Source organism: Haliotis cracherodii, unplaced genomic scaffold (genome assembly GCF_022045235.1).
Source record: "Haliotis cracherodii isolate W230 unplaced genomic scaffold, xgHalCrac1.p SCAF_8, whole genome shotgun sequence".
NCBI classification, from domain to species: Eukaryota; Metazoa; Mollusca; class Gastropoda; order Lepetellida; family Haliotidae; genus Haliotis; species Haliotis cracherodii.
Genome location: NW_027266341.1, coordinates 32,976,628 through 32,998,388, shown reverse-complemented (window position 1 = coordinate 32,998,388; position 21,761 = coordinate 32,976,628). Strand labels below are relative to the sequence as shown.

At 41.7% G+C, this 21,761-nt stretch overlaps 1 protein-coding gene across 1 annotated transcript in view; it reads right to left on the bottom strand.

Moving 5' to 3' along the window:
• The window catches only part of LOC139449895 (cyclic nucleotide-gated channel alpha-3-like), a 207,008-nt gene that overhangs the window by 72,554 nt on the left and 112,693 nt on the right, over nt 1-21,761 (bottom strand). The window lies entirely within an intron of this gene.

The window sequence follows — 21,761 nt, the reverse complement described above, 5'->3', positions numbered from 1 at the left end:
TATATTGATTCCGCCCCCTCGGTAATCTCCGCGGATTCCGGAAATTGCCGAACACGTCAAGACTGAAGTTGACTTCTGTGACCCGTGAAGGACAGATGCTTTGAATAATCAGATAAGAATATGTGACAATAGCTTATAATTATTCTATTGGGTATCCATGTCCTTCTTGAGCCTCTGACAAAGGCAAGCTGCTTTCGTTCATGATATGTATATCTTGGGTGAGTGACCCCTGTTTAACGGAACCCTTATTAATATGTATGAGGTTCAGCGGTAGATATTACTAGTCATACTAATAGTTTGACCACTGGGCACTTACTGTGGATGATTTTCCGGCGGTTTATGGTCGTAAATAGGACATTTGGCTCCAGTGGCTGGTGTTGTTTTCAAATTCGATGATAAACTTATGCATATATAATTTATATAAGAGGAAAGTTAATGTTTACAGCATCTACGGTGTCCATAATGTAGTCATTGGTAGAAGGAGCGTTGCCTCGGCAATATGTAATATATTTGAAATCGTCGTCATCATCGTCAACATCACCATTGTCATCCGCATCCTCATCGTCGTCATCATCATAATCATGATCAACACCGTCGTCGTCGTCATCCTCATCCTCATCATCCTTGTCACAATAACGATCATAATACTGTCAGAAACGACCATCATCAATTGTACCGATGTCATGTAGCAAATAAAACGAATTTTATATCTGGAATAACATGGCTTTTAGCTATGTTTATCAATACATATCAACATTTTAAAAATAACTATCAATATTCAATCATCTGTGTTTAATATTATTTTCCGAGTCAGGGCTGGGTGATTGTAACATTGCCGTATCGCGACACGAATTTAACCCAAATGAACCCAACACTGATCGAAACTCAAGCACTGAATAAATGTGTTAGTTTTACGTTGAATATATCTACTTAGCATAACATTTCCTACTAGGGTCCCATGATGTGAAGTAATTTAAATGTTGACTTATTTCACTAACGTTTGTTCGTTAAGCGATGCACCCTGTTAAGGGCTGTGTTCACACGGACTATTGCAATAGACATATGCGATAATGCAATTGACATGACAGCCGCGGTGTATAAGCCAGGGCTTCACCTGTCATTTAGCAGTATTGATCGTTGTACATAGAATGACGAGATCGCACCAGGAACCATTATCACTCTACCTTTGGTTTACCGGCCCTTGAACGAGAAGAAAGGGTCGAAGAATTAGGCGCCATTATTGGTCGTACACCTGTACGGAGATGCGAGATGGGGTTAACAATAGCAGGCGGTAAACAATATGATTGGGCGTTAACAAATTAAAGTATTTGATGATGAATAGCAACGCGGAGTGGAAACATGTTATACCTAGAAACAGAACGTGACATGTGATGTTCATATTGAGGTTTAAAGTGGTTCAGGAGATGTTTAAAAGGATTAAGAAGAGGTTTAAAGGGGTTGAGATGGATGGATGCTGAAGGAATGGCGACTGACAGGTGACCTATAAAAAATGGTGGCCGCTAGTAAGCAAACGCTCAGTCAGTGATGTCCGTTTTATCAACCAACAGTGACTCGTCAAACCTGACCAGGTTTAATGAAAGAATTGATCTTTATGGTTTCTCTGGAAAAAGAGGCCGAGACTGACTGGACAGTGAATGTCAGCAACGGCCCTGAGGCCAAACTGGGTGACCTATAGAGAACTGGCTATTCTACAACTGCTGCTACTACAACTGTTGCTACTACAACTGCTGCTACTGCAACTACTGCTACTACAATTGTTGCTACTACAACTGCTGCGACTACAACTGTTGCTACTACAACTGCTGCTACTACAACTGTTGCTACTACAACTGCTGCTACTGCAACTACTGACATAATAAAATGTCTCCGAAAAAGGAATGGTCTCTTGCTACTACAACCGCTTTTACTACCATTAATGTAACAGCAACTACTACTACTACTACTACTACTACTACTACTACTACTACTACTACTACTATTTACAGATTAAAATAAAAAATGCAGCAAAGAGGGTTTGGGTGATCCTGGCACAGTCAGGCTGGTTAGGCTCATCATCAGGGACTTCTCCCAGGAAGTCCCAGAACAGAGAATGTGAAGATTTCCCAACACTGCAGCCTTCTACATTACCCAGATTGTCAGAAGGGCTGTATTCCTGGTAGCAAACCAGGGTACTCTCCCGATGTCAGTCAACAGATTGGGAGGTACCAAACCTAAGGCAACGAGAACAATGGGGAGTCGGACAACATGGTACTTGGGATGCAAGCGTGACATTTCGAAAGCGAGGTCCGCATATTTGCCATGTTTTTCCTCAATCTTGTCAATCACATTAGTGTCAAAGGGGACAGAAAATTCAATGACATAAATGATTTCATTGGATTTATCAAAAAGGACAAGATCACTTTTATTGACCTGGATACGCCTGAGGCTGTAAATGGGCCTATTCCAAAGGATTTTGTATTTATCACTTTCCATGACGCCCCCTAAATATTCCGGGTCGTACCATGGGTGGACCGCTGTGTCAAAACCACAAGTATGGCGAAGACGGTAATAAAATGATCGCGATACACCATCATGTCGTTTAAGATACTGCGTTTGTATCAAAGCTGGGCATCCACTCACAATGTGTTGGACAGTCTCATTAAATTCATTACATATCTACATTTCATATTTACATTTTGATGCATAATCACACATTGACGGTTTCGAGTGTGAAGTGACTGGTCCTGAGCAGCAAACAGGGAGCCTTCTGTTTCACTTTTCAAGCCAGACGACTTCATCCAAGCGAAGGACTCTGCAGGATTGCTGACCCTCTCAACACACTGCACGTAAACTCGATGCAGTGTATTATTATTATTATTATTATTGTTATTATTATTATTCATCCTACTACCACTACTAATACAACAACAACTGCCCCTTACACTACCACCAGTACAATTACTGCTACTTATTCTGATACCACTTTTACGACATCACCACTAATTATAATAACACCCACAGACACACACAGACACACACAGACACACACGCACGCTCGCACGCTCGCACGCACGCACACACACACAAACTCCTCAATGGACACCACACGTAGTAACCACGGGGAAGTTAAGATTCGAACCCCATCTCGTCATGAAGAACAACATTACCCTCGAAACACACTACGTAATGCCATCGTTACAATACTACCGTTTTTGCATTAATAGCCTTTCACTAATGCAGCACCACTTCTACTGCACTTCCACTCTTCTATCAACATGCCACTGTCGATACAGTGATGATAGTCCCCACAAAAAAAGATGGCTTGCTTTACCGAGGACGCCTGCATAGTCTGCAGCTGGTACCGTGTGTGCTGATTGAACACCCGATTAAAACAGAGCATTGGCCTCGTTACCGACGACAAGGTGTATTTAAGCGTAGTGCTCCTTGATAATGGAATAACGTAACAACCAACTCGCAATAGAAATTAGATGTTTCAGCAAATTGAAAATGGATCATCCCTGTCCAGACACAAAGGAGTTGTTTGCTCATCCCCGCACAATGACAGTTTTGTATGAAGCCGGGACATATTTCCAATGACCGAAGAGTTCCGAATATTGACGAAATCTTCGCACAAATCCCCGGATGTAATATCGGTATTGGGTGAGGCCCTATCTCGCAATGTGCCCCCTCGCCCTGACAGCAGTCTCGTTGATCAATAGCGTTGCCTTAAAGTCTTGCGTAACAATGTCCCGACTTCTACAAACGACGTCAGTTTGGTGACCCATCACACGTATTAGGACATTTTGATTCTGAATTTGTGCAATTGAAATTGAATTTGATTTGTCTTTGAGAAAAGTGGTTGTTTGTGACATGCAACAACATTTCAACCTTTTGTTGTGCATTCAAATATGCTTTTGCCTTCGTGACATCTTGCTTTGAATGTGTGTTTTCGGTTCCAAAGAAACATTTTGACAGTTTGACGGAAGCCGTGGGGTGATTAGTGTTAAATAATGGATGCGTAATGTAAAGAAAAATGATTTCAAATACAGAGAAATAGATATAATATATATTCTAACTGATGATCAAACACGTCGACTTAATTAGGACATACAACTTTTTAAAGTTTAACATTAATGTTTAAATCATATGTAAAACTGTCAGTGAATGATGTTTTACTCCGCAGCATTCCAGCTCAATGAATAAGTAGTCAAGCCCGGAACGATGCAATCCAGTGGACGATAGCATGAGCACTTACGGGGTACGGCAAGCATCCTACCTGGTCACACATTACAAGTACCCGTGAAGATCCGGGTTAGAATAGCTCTTCAGCAACCCATGTTGGCCGGAAAAGGCGACTATGCTTGTCGTAAGAGACGACTAATGGGATCGGGTGGTCAGGCTCGCTGACTTGGTTGATGCATGTCATCGTATCCCATTTGTGTGGATCGATGGTCATGATGTCAATCTCTGGATTGTCTGGTCCAGACTAGATTATTTACAGACCGCCGTCTTCTAGCTAGAATATTTCTGAGTTCGGCGTTAAACAACAAACAAACATTACAAGTACCCGATCCTCATATATAACAACTGTCTGTAAATAATAACGTCTGGACAAGACTATCCAGTGATTGACATCATGTCTACGCAATTGGGTTATGATGACATGCATAAGTGAGCGAGCCTGACCACCCGATCCCCTTTGTAGCCTCTTACCACAAGCATGGATTGTCGAAGACTAGTTCTAACCGTAAGGATCTTCACGAGGCATTAATACACGTACTGAACAAAAGTTAACCTTCTGTAAAATACTCTGCCTCAAAACAAATAACATGCCACTATCATATTTGCTGACTCGTACACTTTCACTGTAAATAATTACATTAACGAACCTTATTTTCCCAAGACAGTCAGCCAGGATCACGACACTGGTATCAGTAATTCCAACTTGTCTTGGATGTTGGCTGGTATTTGTCACTTCCTCATTCCCCCTGTTCAACAAGCTAACGCCGAGCACTACCCGGGAGCGGGCAAGACAGATAAGCCCTAATATTGACTATAGGAATTATAGCCATCGTTTGGAAATTAGTTTTCGATCCTAGCGACAGGAAAATAGTCTTTTATCCCATTAAATTGAACACTTAATGGACAAGAGAAAATTGCAATTCCAAGACAGAGATTTTCTTTTGCGATCTCGGGATCCTGTGATTTTTCATTGTGGAAATGTTTGCACCAAGAGCAGTCCGGCTCGAGAAAGACGTTGTACAATGACTTCCTGATTCTTATACCTTTGATCAAGTTGGATTCAGCTGTGCTGGCACGTTTCAATCAAAAAAGATGACCAGTCTTCAAAGTGAAACGAATTTGTTTTTTTTTAACTAATCTGTATTTTGAAGAACGTGAGAAGCTGAATCACGTTTGGAGTTGAATAACAGTCAGCTTACCTTGATCAGAAGGCTAAAGCGAATTTGTATGCTTTGGAATCGCATGTCTCAAACCAATTTTAGAGATATACCAAAATGTCCGTTTGAATGAATAGCTTTGAAACGAACAAACAAACAAACAAACACACATTTATAATTCGGTATGGTGCGACACATATTTGTTGTCATCAATATAGTTATTTCATTTTTGTTTATTATTACTATTAACACAGTTAATTTTCGTTCATATTTTTGTTTTCTTTTTAGATACATTTTCACTTATATTTTCATTTTCTTATTACATACATGCAAATAAAAATTTAAAAAAGTGAATCATACCCACATTCATCAATACGATTTTTGATAGTAGGACCTTTTTACATAAACCGCAAACCTTTTCATCGTAATTCATATATCTGTTCACTAATAATCCGCCTGTAGAACAGTAAAATGAAACTAGTAGCACGCATACTGAAAACAATTACAACTCACCACAGAAATAGTGGAACCTTACAAATCAAACATATCAATTACAGAATGCACTTAGCACACCAAGTGTATCATGTATAGCGTCATGTAATTTGCTGCACCATTGTCTGATTTCTGCTGTAAAGTCTTTAAGTGTATTGACGCCCACCACTGTCTGATTTCTGCTATCAAGGCCTAAAGTGCCTCGACGCCCACCACTGTCTGAGTTCTGCCATCAAGGCCTAAAGTGCATCGATGACCACCACTGTGTGATTTCTGCTATCAAGGCCTAAAGTGTATTGACGCTCACCACTGTCTGATTTCTGCTATGAAGGCCTAAAGTGTATTGACACCCACCACTGTCTGATTTGTGTTGTAAAGGCCTAAAACGCCTCGACGCCCACGACTGTCTGATTTCTGCTATCAAGGCCTAAACTGCTTCGACGCTCACCACTATTTGATTTCTGCTATCAAGGCCTAAAGTGCCTCGACGCCCACGACTGTCTGATGTCTGCTATCAAGGCCTAAACTGCTTCGACGCTCACGACTATTTGATTTCTGCTATCAAGGCCTAAAGTGCCTCGACGCCCACGACTGTCTGATGTCTGCTATCAAGGCCTAAAGTGCATCGATGACCACCACTGTCTGATTTCTGCCATCAAGGCCTAAAGTGTATTGTCGCCCACCACTGTCTGATTTGTGCTTTAAAGGCCTAAAACGCCTCGACGCCCACGACTGTCTGATTTCTGCTATCAAGGCCTAAACTGCTTCGACGCTCACGACTATTTGATTTCTGCTATCAAGGCCTAAAGTGCCTCGACGCCCACGACTGTCTGATGTCTGCTATCAAGGCCTAAAGTGCTTTGACGCCCACCACTGTCTGATTTCTGCTGTAAAGGCCTAAAGTGCTTCGATGCCTGTGAGATCAACCATTACACTATCAAGTAGTTGAAAATAATCACATTTTTCATTTCTAAACCATACTTTTCAACAACATGTGACAACAAATGAAGACAAGACATCACATCAGGCTCCCATCACAATGGAGACACAATAATGTTTCCGGTCCATTGCGAATATTAATGATCTAAAACGGCATGATGCCGCCATGTTGAGCCGGGACTCTGTTATGTCGTGCTCGCTGCTCCCATTTCCTGTCTGTAAAGAGGAAATGAAGATGAAAGATGACGTCACCGAACAGTGGGACATATGCCAGTCCAGTGTGGAAGTCGCTAGCAGTTTCCGTCACTGCATTTCATATTGAGCAGATATGACCTGACTGTCTGACACTGTTAGCATGCGTGATGAAAACAAAATGGCTTTGGTCGGGGATAATTCGTAGACACAGGGTTAACATGTCGTGGATTTCTCTGTGTAACACATTTCGTATTTAATTTCATCGACGAACCTTCCCGGCTCGGATTTTGGACAAAAACACACGGAATTTGTTGAGCTCTATTCATCGAACACATTCTAAAGTTCAAACCTGAATGTTACCACAAATTTGGCAGGGTCCTGTCAAATAACTATTTGGTAACCGGGTATGGCGACAGAGCTAAATATAGGCATATATGGGGGAATACAAAATGGTATTTACTGTGCAAAAGAGCGAAAAGTATATATATAACTTTCCCTGAACTTCTATATTCATGTTAACAAGTTCGATGGGCAATATCATTGTTTGGCCACTGGGCAACTTGAAGTGAAAATATATTTAGCTTCGCGTTCAAGATTGTAGTGTGTGTGTGTGTGTGTGTGTGTGTGTGTAATCCTATGCCACAGTTTAACATGAATACCCCACTCTGCCACAGTATTCTGACTCTCAGTCTTAATGCCTAGCGGCAAAGAAACAAGTACCATCTTTAAACATGTTTTGGTACGACGCGGCCAGGGTATCGAACCACCGGCCTTCCGCTCTCCGGGCAGACGTTATATCCACTGCACCACGGGGCCGCTTCATAACTCGTGAGCAATATAAGACCATATTTCCCACGATGAAGGTTATAGTATGAAATATTAAAGAGTTTTGATAGTAATGGAAAGGTAATCTGGGTCACGGGAGTGTGTATGTTATTATTTGCAACAGGCTTTTCTTACGTTCAGATTTCTGAGCATTTCCGTAATTATGATATAGCTATTAGGATGTTTTCTCAAAGATGTAAAGATTTACAATTCCCTGAAAGTCACAGCAGACTGTCAGGAAGAAGTGATTTCCCACTTTATTCTAGTTTGAAATCTTTGTTGGATACAGAAAAATATGTTTTACATGGTTATTTAACCATGAAGATCTCGTGCGTAATTTTGTAAATTTCGTTTTCAGTCACATAAAGTAGAGGTAAGTAAATTAATATTTGATAACGATATTGAAACTGGCCAACTTTTATGCTTAAAGTGTAATATGGACGTTGTAGAAGATGAGTTTCACCCGGTGTTAGTTTGTCCAGCAACTTATCTCCCCTTACTTCTACATGTATACTAAAATTTACTAAGAATATTTTATACCAACTAATAACAAAAACATTAAAAGTTTTGCTTTGTTCTTGAAAAGAAACTAGCCGATTTGAATGGTAAGCTATCTATTTATTTGTTTTTGTCAGTTTGTGCGGAAAAACAACATACCGTATTCGACCTAATAAGCGCCCAGGCGCTTTCAAAATTAGAAATAGGGGGCTCTTATTAAAATACAATTTTAGTGAGAAAAAACAGAGTTGAAAGATTGTAAATTTCGTGGTTTATGCTGACAGCCTGAAATGATACAAATGAAGAGTATGTGTGTATTATGCGCGACAGATATATTTTCCAGAATTTAATTGCCCATTATTAAGGGTGCATATAACACACGAATGCGTATTATACACGAATAAATATGTCTTGTGTACATTGATCAGTCGGAAGGGGTGCTAATTTGGATTGTTCACTTGCCAATATATTAACAAATATCGCCGTAGGCGCTTATTAGAGCGGGGCGCTTATTACGTCGAATACGGTAATGTACAAGCATGGAGTGTGTTCTTGGCTATAAGGCCTTCTCACAGAAAAAGCGGCGATAAACCAAACTCACTCACTCACTCACTCACTCACTCACAGAAAAAACCTTGTCTCTTGAGTCTCTTGTCTCTTGGTTATGAAATATCTGGTAAGGGAATTTCGAATGGTCTACTCATATCTAACCCCATATTTCACGGCCAAACACTGGCATACTGCAGATTGTATTATCAGTCAAGTATCGAAGTACCATCGTCTCACGCTGGCTCGCACTCTTGAAGCCAAACGTTCACCACGACCGTCACTTCAAACATGACCAGGTAATGACACCAAATTGCCTTATCTTGAGAGGCCTCGGAAGCATACGAAACACACACGCGAGCCTGGTTCTTTTCAAATCCCAGTTAGATCATTGTCGATACTGCGCTAAGGAACGCAAGCGATGACGTCATTCTCTGACGTCAATGTCAAATGCCAGACAAACCGTGGGACACCTACGTAACAGCTATACATACAAAGTTTACATGTTTCATACAAAGTTTACATGTTTCTGTGTTCCATGACCGATGTTTAAGACATGCAGAATGAATTGGAATTAACTTTTGAAGTATCTGTTGTAGTTTGCAGGGGAGACCATCTGTGTAGTGACTTATGCATAATACTTTGTTTAAGGGATAAACAAAGCTCGTTCAGTACCCGGAAGGAATATATTTCTCCTCATTATGAATATTAAAACAAGAATTTACCACATGGCATAACAGTATTTTAAATGAACCATATATACACGAAGCGTGATATGAAGGTATCAGTGCCCCAGTCTGTTCGCTGTACAGAGACCGCCTCCGTGGTCTTGTGGTAGAGCGTCCGCCCGGAGAGCGGAAGGTCATGGGTTCGATCCCGGGCCGCGTCATACAAAAAGACGTTAAAAGATTGTACTTGTTGTTACCCTGTCTGGCGCTCGGCATTAAGGGGCTAAAACAAGGACTGGTCGGCTCAGAGTCAGTATACTGTGTCTGAGTGGGGTATTCATGTTAAACTGCGGCATGGTATCTCAGTGAGCTAGCACTATAAATCGGCATCAGTCCGGACTAGTACAAGCAGCCGCACACACACATACATAAGCGCAATAATCTTGGACGCGACGTTAAACCCAATTTCACCTCACCTCACCTCGCTGTACAGAGTTGCGGCTTTTGGGCGTGTCAAGATCCTACGACCGTGGGTTGATATGATTCTAGGTTTGTCAGTACCATAACTTTGCTCGCTGGTTTCACCAAGGTGGTAAACGTTTAAAAACTGCATCTCTTTGGGCTTTCCTCCCACATCAAATTAGCAAGTCGTGAAATAACTATACAAGTATCCAAAGCAGCGTTAACTCAAACTCACTCACTCACTCTCAGCATTGTCTCACTCATGTTTGAATTAACGAGGTCTTCCTCTATATCGTCTGTCGTCCACAAATCGTCATCTCATTCATATTGAAGCACGAACTCGATATGCCTCAATCCCCCATTCATGTCAGTAATAAATGTTATAAATTGTCAAATAGCATTTTACTTGATATGTATTTATTAATAAGTTTTTCTCGATATTAGAAGATTATTGTGATTTGAAATTACTTCATTAAAGAAAATTCTCATTCTGAAGTGTGTTAAAATCCAGATGTGTTTCGTTAACGTTACCAGATGTTTCCAAACATACACGGGTCGCATGTCGTTTAGATATACCAACGATTCCACTCACAGCACAGTTATTAACTCATCCTAAAAACCTCCTCGGGGATTCCAGATAGAGCCATATGACGTCATAGTGCTTCATTGATGAAAGAAATACGATATGACGTCATCCATTATTGATGATGTCATACATTGATTGCTTTACGGCATCTGAAACATAGGCTGCTTTCTGTGAGGTTCCTCTGTGGGGTTGACATTTAACATGTATTTTCTTAATAATATGTAGAAAAACCTACTAGATATTACGGAGTATTTTACCCTCCTGAACGAATGACAACGTCTTGGGATTAACCCGCAATCATCGTAGCTCGTAGCTCCTTGGCTATTCTATAAATATACACTTGAGTCAGTACTGCGATGAATGAACAGTAGCAATGCTAAGTGGTTGGGAAAAGAGGAAAATGGTTTCGGCACTGAATTGTCGTTTAACTTATTCAAAATCTCAAGTCTCTTCAAATCTGTATTGCTAAACATGCAAGCTTGCTCATAGAAGCAGTATGATTAACGGAAGTTCAGACATGACACACAATTGTGTCGACTGAACGGCGGTAAAGACACACGACGAGGGAGGTTTCATTGTCTTAGAGCGTCAATCAACATTACCAAGCCGATAATTGTCTCGCATCACAAGCTCTTGTAAAATGAGCACTCCCCTGCGGCCATTTCACGTCAGTTACAGCTCTTACCACTGCTAAGGCGGTGCTAGGCGAGAGATTATGGCGGTCGAGTCAAGTTTAGAGGAGATAAGAGGTCTTTGATTGGCACAAGACAAGGATGCAACAGCAATATCAGTCAAAGAACATCCTATTAGAGACCTTTGACAATATTCACCGGCTGAAAGAAAAACCGTCTCTTGGGGCGGAAGTAAACATGTGTGTCAGAATGAAGGATTGAGCTGCGCATGCTCTATAAAAATTCTTTGTTTGAAGGATTATACAACTGGTTCTACAATGTGGAGAAAACTGAGAATTGTGAATGTCAAAGAGACAACGTATGAACATCAGTAACGCTGGGTTCGCTAAAGTTCATATCGACAAGGTAAAACATGTGGACAAGTGTCAGGTGTATCGACCCCTTCGCTAATATATGTCAGTTTCCTTTTCCAACAATGTAGCCTCGTCTACAACGTGCTACCTTGTGCCTGTTACATGTGTATACGCCCCATTCCCACCAATACACACCCACCCACCCACCCCACCTGTCGCCCAGGGTTTCCGGGTTTGAGTGAGTGAGTATGGTTTTACGCCGCTTTTAGGTATATTCCAGCAATATCACGGCGGGGAACACCAGGCATGGGCTTCATACATTGTACCATTATCGGGAATCGAACCTGGGTCTTCGGAGTGACGAGCGAAAGCTTTAACCACTAGGCTACTCGACCGCCCCGTTTCCGGGTTTGAAGATATCCTAGTCGTCAGAGGCGACTTAATGGATCGGATGGCCAGGCTCGGTGACTTGGTTCCTTGCGTGTCATCGTATCCTGGCTGCGTGGATCATTGCTCATGATGTCAGTCATTGGATTATCAGATCAAGACTCGATTATTTACAAGCCTCCCTCATATAGCTGGAATATTGCTGAGTGTGGCGTTTAACAACTGACAAACATTTAAAACCACCAAGTTATATCCACGTGCAATGCATTTGTTATCAATTATACAGAGCCTGTCTTATTTATTTTGACCAGTGTTAGTTTTACCCACGACCTTGTGTCTGTTTTACCCATGACCAAATGTCGATTTTATCAATACCCAGCGCCCGTTTATCACAAGCATATTTTTTCCACCACCCAGCGCGTTTTTGTATCCACCACGAGACGCTAATTTTATCCACCACATTGCCTCTTTTATCCGCCACCCTTTTTTATCCATCACCCAAGCACTGGTGTCTGATTTAACCACCCACAGTGTCAGCCACAGCCAAAAGCTCCCATGCTCCCAGCACACGCTCACACACTCACTGTAAACAATCTCTACAATCAGGAGAAACCAGCAAAAACACTTTCTCAACAAAGTGCCAGACATTTATGTCACCCGGCGAATCGCCAGTACACCTCAACTCACAATTTCAATATAGAGAAAAACAAAACATGATTTCTTCCATGGGGCGTCGCTATTCTGTATGTAAATCACTCCAAGCCATAAACACCAAAAACAATCATCCAACATCACAAACATGAACCCACAAGATCATTTCCCCTTTCAGACCTTGGGCCTTGGTGCATCAGCATTAAACAACCCCCAATGTTTTAAGAAGCTAATGAATCAAGTATCAACAGACGCAAGAGGCCAATCTGAATTACGACAACTGACTTGTGTTCCGAGTCTCCTCCATCATTGCTACAGATGACTGACATCATCTCTCATCAAGGGTTGCAGGAATAAAACCTGTCGCCTAACGCTAACACTAATCAAGAGGCAGGTACCAGACCCTGGCATCACCGCAGTGATGTTTTCCAATCAACCAGCTGAAGCACATTAATCAGATCAAATAAGCTGCGCGTGCCACACGAGCTCCGTCAAATATGTTGGCTGTGAACCAATGAACAACTCCATTTGGAGGAATAACCACTCCTCATTAGGTTATGACACGAATGAAACGACTGGGAGTGTGACCCTTAGGTGGTGTAAGGTAGCGTAACACTGTACACACAGATGCTGTTTCAGAAAACAAATTTAGCGGAACACGACTGGTCAAGCTCATTTCAGCAGCAGCACTAACTAGCCATTTCAGTTATTGACAAGTGTCGGACTTCGGTTGACCGTCTTCTGACTGGTTGGAGTACAAATGGTTCAAGAAGGTATTGCATTTTCTCTAAGTTATATTGCTCGGTTTCAGCAAAACTGTTAAAAAATAAAGTGTGTATAATGTCGTTCACGCTGTCGTGTTATAATCTCGTTTAGTCAAACATAACACATGCTACAATGTGGTGGTGAATTCTGGCTGTGAACATTCCGATATGACAATAGCTACAATCTGGTGGTTAATTCTGGTTGTGAACATTCTGATATGACACATGCTACAATCTGGTGGTGAATTCTGGCTGTGAACATTCTGATATGACACATGCTACAATCTGGTGGTGACTTCTAGTTGTGAACATTCTGATATGACACATGCTACAATCTGGTGGTGAATTCTGGTTGTGAACATTCTGATATGACACATGCTACAATCTGGTGGTGAATTCTGGCTGTGAACATTCTGATATGACACATGCTACAATCTGGTGGTGACTTCTAGTTGTGAACATTCTGATATGACACATTCTACAATCTGGTGGTGACTTCTGGTTGTGAACATTCTGATATGTAACATGCTACGTACAATCTGGTGGTGACTTCTGGCTGTAAACATTCTGATATGACAATAGCTACAATCTGGTGGTGAATTCTGGCTGTGAACATTCTGATGTGACACATTCTACAACCTGGTGTGACTTCTGGTTGTGAACATTCTGATATGACACATGCTACAATCTGGTGATGAATTCTGTCTGTGAACATTCTGATATGAATTATGCCACAATCTGGTGGTGAATTCTGGTTGTGAACATTCTGATATGACACATTCTACAGTCTGGAGGTGACTTCTGGTTGTGAACATTCTGATATGACACATGCTACAATCTGGTGGTGACTTCTGTGTGTGAACATTCTGATATAACATATGCTACAATCTGGTGGTGAATTCTGAATGTGAACATTCTGATATGTAACATGCTACAATCGGGTGATGAATTCTGTCTGTGAACATTCTGATATGACACATTCTACAATCTGGTGGTGACTTCTGGTTGAGAACATTCTGATATGTAACATGCTACGTACAATCTGGTGGTGACTTCTGTCTGTGAACATTCTGATATGACACATGCTACAATCTGGTGGTGATTCTGGCTGTGAACATTCTGATATGACAATAGCTACAATATGGTGGTGAATTCTGAATGTGAACATTCTGATATGACACATGCTACAATCTGGTGGTGAATTCTGTGTGTGAACATTCTGATACGACACATGCTGCAATATGGTGGTGAATTTTGGCTGTAAACATTCTGATATGACATATGCTACAAGCTGGTGGTGAATTCTGGCTGTGAACATACTGATATGACACATGCTACAATCTGGTGGTGATTCTGTCTGTGAACATTCTGATATGACACATACTTCAATCTGGCGGTGAATTTTGTCTGTGGACATTCTGATATGACACATGCTACAATCTGATGGTGAATTCTGGCTGTGAACATACTGATTTGACACATGCTACAATCTGGTGGTGAATTCTGGCTGTGAACATACTGATTTGACACATGCTACAATCTGGTGGTGAATTCTGTCTGTGAACATTCTGATGTGACACATGCTACAATCTGGTGGTGAATTCTGTCTGTGAACATTCTGATGTGACACATGCTACAATCTGGTGGTGAATTCTGTCTGTGAACATTCTGATATGTAACATGCAACATTCTGGTGGTTACTTCTAGGTGTGAACATTTTGATATGTCACATGATACAGTTTGGTGGTGACTTCTAGGTGTGAACATTCTGATATGACACATGCTTCAATCTGGCGGTGAATTCTGTTTGTGAACATTCTGATATGACACCTACTACAAACTGGTGGTGAATTCTGGTTGTGAACATTCTGATATGTAACATGCTACAATCTGGTGGTGAATTCTGGTTGTTACATTCTGATATGTAACATGCTACAAACTGGTGGTGAATTCTGTCTGTGAACATTCTGATATGACACATGCTACAATCTGGCCGTGAATTCTGCTTGTGAACATTCTGATATGACACATGCTACAATCTGGTAGTGACTTCAAGGTGTGAACATTCTGATATGTAACATGCTACAATCTGGTGGTGAATTCTGGCTGTGAACATTCTGTTTAATTATTCCTTGCCATATATCGGTCCATTATGTAAGATTTCCATGTTGTTTCCAATGAAGAGTAGTTGGTATCGGTGAAGATGATCGCATGATGTGTTCAAGGTGATATTGATGGTAAGTTTCAACCAACCTTAAATATGATTTCTTTCGATTTCCTGTGAGTAAGATATAATATCCATTTTATGTATTAGATACATCAACCAACCACCCTAGGTTCTGTTCCAGTATGTTCCACGCAAATAGAAGCAGTTCTATTTAAAAGAAGAGTTTAAAGTGACATTAAATGACCGACTGCAGTGGAGGTGTTTCACAGTGAAGCTAGAAAGCGCTGCTCGTGCAAGCTCCTGTGGTCCACTTGTCAATCAACAAAGTCTTCTCATCTGTACAGAAATCAATGGCGCATGCATAAATCAAATAACGCTCCTATTTCTTTCATAAAATGTCTTTGCAGGAAAACAACACTGGATCTAACCAGAGTCTGCACATCTCTTAATCAAGTATCCGTCTCCCCTAATTCAGACTGGAAGACCTGAATGGCGGAATACGATCACCCCTAAAACACATCTTAGAAAATTCGAATTCTTTGTTTCAGAAAATCAAACGATGAAGCAGAAGAAATTAGAAAATAACATCAGCGACTTAAGCTTAGAAAGCGTCCACTGCGAAAAGAACAGCTTGCTTCGATTCATCAACTCCGAGAAATGTCTCTTCTACTGGCTTTGCTTTCCTTCCAGCAGCTTTAGTGTCCTCCGAGACGTTCTCTCCTAATATAATTTGAGTTGAGCGGTAATTGTATTGGCCTAGCGAGATCCTAAGAGAGTGTCTTTAACCCAATATTTTCCTCAGTAATAGTTCTCAAGAAAAAGAGTATTGTGATACCGGATCCTTGAAAACAGGTTTTCAAAAGGCAATGGTTGGAAGCAGACGTTTGTATACATGTCACAAGGGTCGACCTATCGTTTTGAACTGAATCTTTTTATTCTTAAGCTGTTAAATTTGAAGACGGGGTGATTTGCACAGTCTGCGAGGAGCAGGGTCCGTGGGGACTGGCTTGGTACTAATTGAATTTGTTCCATTTACAAAGCTGTTGCTTTTGGAATATTGTTCCAAATGACTAACAGCTGACTGTTTGTATTCAGTACAAACTGCCTGTTGTTATAAACACCCTGAGGGGATATTGAAAATGTTTTTATGTTTATGCAATGAATTCACGTTCTAAAGTCGATTGAGGCAGCTTTTATTCAGATTCCCGAAAAAAAATAATTTCAATTTCCCTTGGACCGAGCTGAGGAAATGTGGCCGATTTTATTGTAATGTATTCATATTTCACTAAATAGTTATGCAACATTTGCTTGTTCAAACTGTCGTTCTATGCATTAACTCTAGTTAATGAAACAGCACTTAGGACAGGTACATGTATGTGCGTTTGGCAATAAACAAACATTTACTATTTATGCAGGTTGTGTGTGGCGGGTGTTACCGGTAGAACAGGACATGCTTACCCTTATCGCGAACACCTGGTGTCATCACTGATTTTCAGTGATATGTGGCCTTTTGTGCCCAATCGAATTAATTTGACAGATCATCCAGACTGATAATTTTCTGGCGTTGAAGTTCTGAATTTAAAAATAATTCGCTGATGGTTGTTCCTCATCCTATTCCTTATTTGAAATGTCCATAGCACCTTTCGCCACAAAGATATTCCTAAACCAACTTAGCTTCTGACAAGCTTGATAGCAAATTGTCTGAACTACCCACTCGAACATACACTCAGCGCAGCCAGACCTGTATTCGGGAAACTAAACTGTGACATATGAATTTCCTTGCACATAATCGACCTCATCAAGAACTAATGAAGTTACATCCTATCAATGAAAACGCTAAACCTGTCCATTCATACATATTCATGAGTCTTGGTTTGTGACCGCAATTACTGTCTAAGTATAGCTGTGTCTTTATAGATTGATCGTATTCGTTAACTAAATAGGTGTCTTGCAGACGCATCAATACCAAGCGTCTGATATTTGTCATCGTGTGTTTAAGGGAATGTGTGGTAGCACATAGGTTAAAGCGTTTGCTTCTGCTAAAGATTCAGGTTTGAGTTCTGTGGTCGGTGCAAAACGTCATTGCTGTCCCCTGCATTGATAGTGTTGGTGATTGTTTAACCGTGTTAATTCTACAGTTCAAAGTGATGCAGGTCTCAGACGTTTGCCACCTCGGTGAAACCCACGAGCACGGGTATGGTGCCGACAAACCTAGAAACCTAATCGGGGCGAACCGGGATTCGAACCCACAATCATAGGTTTCTGGCGTGCCCAAGGGACGCAACTCTGCTTAGGGAATCGCGGCGCCTTAGACGACTGGGCCACCTGTGCCCCCGACATGAGCGATATTCCATCTTAACCAATTGAGGAAACCCACAAGCATTAGCCAAGCGTAAACAAACCAAGGATCTTAATCGGTGCGAATCTGAGATTCGAACACACGATCAGCGGATCTAGGTACCGATTGGAGGCAACTCTGCACAACGAGTTGCGACATTTTAGACACATGTGACTCCCTTGCGATCAGAGCCTCCCGTCACAAGACAAAACAGGAATTGATTCCCTCGCGTTCATTTGAATACTTTGATCAGGGGAAATGGAAAGTGTTCCGAGAAGCCATCCAAGCTTTCAGGCTATAGTTCATCCGCACTCCTGCTTCAGAAGGAGTCGCCATCCCATGTTTGTGTTAATTCCAGTATGCCACTTCCCGACGACCCAGTACTTAATATCCTAATAGGGGATATGTTCCGGTGACAGAAGCAAGAAAGTAAGCCAATAAGGGTGTGGACACTGGAATTAGGACATACTGTAATGAAATAAATGCCCGCATCGAGTCATGGTTAGTGGGTACTGTAATGAAATAAATGGCCTCAAAATAAATGAGTCATAAGTCATGGTTTGATCTGGACGGGCTTCGAATATGTCACTTTCATACAGTAACTAACGAGTAGGTGTCCAATGAGACCCACTGGTAAAATATAGACTTGGAGTCAGAGTAATAGCATCAGGCTCACAGGCAGACAGGGGGCCTTTGAGAGCACGGGTCTTAAGGTAGATCTCACGACCCCATGGTGCATCTATAGTGCCACTGTAGCCTCTGCATCTATAGTGCCACTGTATCCCTTGCATCTATAGTGCCACTGTAGCCTCTGCATCTATAGTGCCACTGTATTCCTTGCATCTATAGTGCAATTGTATCCCTTGCATCTATAGTGCCACTGTAGCCTCTGCATCTATAGTGCAACTATAGCCCCTGCATCTATAGTGCCACTGTATCCCCTGCATCTATAGTGCCACTGTTCCCTGCATCTATAGTGCCACTGTAATCCTGCAACTATAGTGCAACTGTATTCCTGCATCTATAGTGCCACTGTAGCCCCTGCATCTATAGTGCCAGTGTTCCCTGCATCTATAGTGCCAGTGTTCACTGCATCTATAGTGCCACTGTAGCCCCTGCATCTATAGTGCCACTGTATCCCCTGCATCTATAGTGCCACTGTATCCCTGCATCTATAGTGCCACTGTTCCCTGCATCTATAGTGCCACTGTATCCCTACATCTATAGTGCCACTTTATCCCTATATCTGTAGTGCCATTGTATCCCCTGCATCTTTAGTGCCACTGTATCCCTACATCTATAGTGCCACTGTAGCCCTGCATCTATAGTGCCACTGTTCCCTGCATCTATAGTGCCACTGTATCCCTACATCTATAGTGCCACTGTTCCCTGCATCTATAGTGCCACTGTATCCCTACATCTATAGTGTCACTGTAGCCCTGCATCTATAGTGCCACTGTAGCCCTGCATCTATAGTGTCACTGTAGCCCTACATCTATAGTGCAACTGTATCCCTACATCTGTAGTGCCACTGTTCCCTGCATCTATAGTGCCACTGTTCCCTGCATCTATACTGCCACCGTATCCCTACATCTATAGTGCAACTGTATCCCTGCATCTATAGTGCCACTGTTCCCTGCATCTATAGTGCAACAGTATCCCTACATCTATAGTGCCACTGTATCCCTGCATCTATAGTGCCACTGTTCCCTACATCTATAGTGCCATTGTATCCCCTGCCTCCCCTTACAGTTGTAGGAGATTGGAGAGCGCCTGGCTATCCCCGGGCTTCTTGTATTGATTATGTTGTGCTTCTATGAAATGGAAAAGGGTCAATAGAGTTTGCTCAATTTAATCCAAAAAATGACAGTGAGTTGTAACACTGAGCTCGCATAAGACCTGCACGATAGCCACATTTTGCCTTTGGTGGAACAATTGAAAAATCAATTTACCACTGGTATAAGAGAGGAAACATCTTAAAATTCTGAATCTTGTCATTACATCTAATCCGCTACCTCCACTCACAGTATTGATTTAAAAGCAATTTCAACGGTATAACTGTAGATGCCCCTGTCACGGCTACCGTCTCTACAACTACTAAAACTATCACTCGCAATGTTACTACTACTATCAATACTACTGCTATGTCTGCTGCTATCACTACCACTGCTCTATCCACTCCTGCCACTACCAATGCTATTCCACTGCTGTTATTGGAGCGGTGGGGTAGCCTAGTGGTTAAAGCGTTCGCCAGTCACGCCGAAGATCCGAGTTCTATTCCCCACATTTCTGGCGTCCCCCGCCGGGATATTGTTGGAACGTTGCTGAAAGTGGCGTTAAACCATACTCGTTCACTCGCACTAAGTTTCTAATCCCTGCTATCCCTACCATCACCACCGCCATTTATGAGTATGCCTAGGGTGATGACGTGTCGTCATAACCTTTGTGATGACGTCACACTGCCAGTAGCATCAAGCACAATACAGATATATTCAAAGCAGATATAAAAGCCGAATTCAACAGTTTCGGCAAAAACTATCCTTCAAGTAGTGTGACAAGCACAGTTGGTAAACTATTGACTCAGCTATCGTCAGTGACTAGGCCGCCCCCGTGGTCTAGTGGATAGAGTGTCCGTCCGGAGAGAGGGTTCGATCCCCTGGCGCGTCATTCCAACAGACACCCGTGAAGATCCGGGTCAGAATAGGTCTTCAGCAGCCCATGCTTGCCGTAAAAAGCGACTGTGCTTGTCGTAAGAGGCACTAGGTCATACTGCTGGAATATTGGTGAGTGCGGCGTTAAACAAACAAACAAACAGACGTTAAAAGACGGTACTTGTTGTTAGCCTGCCTTGTGCTCGGCATTAAAGGGATAAAGAAGGAATAGTCGACTAGGAGTCTGTAAACTGTGCCTGAGAGGGGTATTCATATCAAAACTAAGCCATTGTATCTCAGTGGGCTAGCACTTTAAAAGTCCTGACTGGTACAAGCAGCCATTGAACGGGGCCTTCGCTGTGACGCACGACCGAGCTTACCCCAAATTCCGTTTTAAAGGAAGTTGGTTTTAATGTCGATTGATATACGAGCTGTAATTACATCGTGTCTTCATGATTACTGGAATAAACTCGATATGAGAAAAAAGTCAACTTGGTGGTGGTGGTGAGACTTGACTCCATCAAAGCTGCATTGATGGAATCGTAAAACCGTTAGTAGGTCAATATAACCTGGGAACAGGCAGCCCCACGTAATGTGGGTAAATCTTAGCCATAAAGCAATTCTCCATTCACTGTCAAAAGTAATAAACACCATGAACGGCCATAAATACTGACAACACCCGGCAATAAGGGCGGTTTAACATCTTTAACATCAAAAAACATTGAAGCTTAAAAAGGGAAAAAGGATTTCTAGAAAGTATCCAAAAGTACATACCCTGGATCATTGCATCTTGAAAGCTACAACAGGCTTAGCGTCATTGCCAGTAGGGCCTCCTTGCTAAATTTCAGAAACAAATGGTTGTCATGGAAACTGGAAAATATTTGTGCAAGAAAATGTTTGACGTTGATAAGCGGGAGTAAAAACATCGAGACAGATAATATACATCGCGTCACAGTTCAAATAGTTTTGAATTTTTTATCATGCAATGTGTCAAATCTCTTTTGACCAGTTTCGTCGTTGTCAATTTTATGATTTTTGCGGTTTCTTCAAGGCAATCAATATCTGTTTTCTCTGGTTAAGAAATCTCGACTTTGATATTCTTTACCTGGATAATGATATATCCGGATTTAACGTAAGAGTTATCTTTCCTTATTGTTTGAATTAGTTTTCCTCCACTGATAAAAACATTCTGGTGACCTCGTCATTGT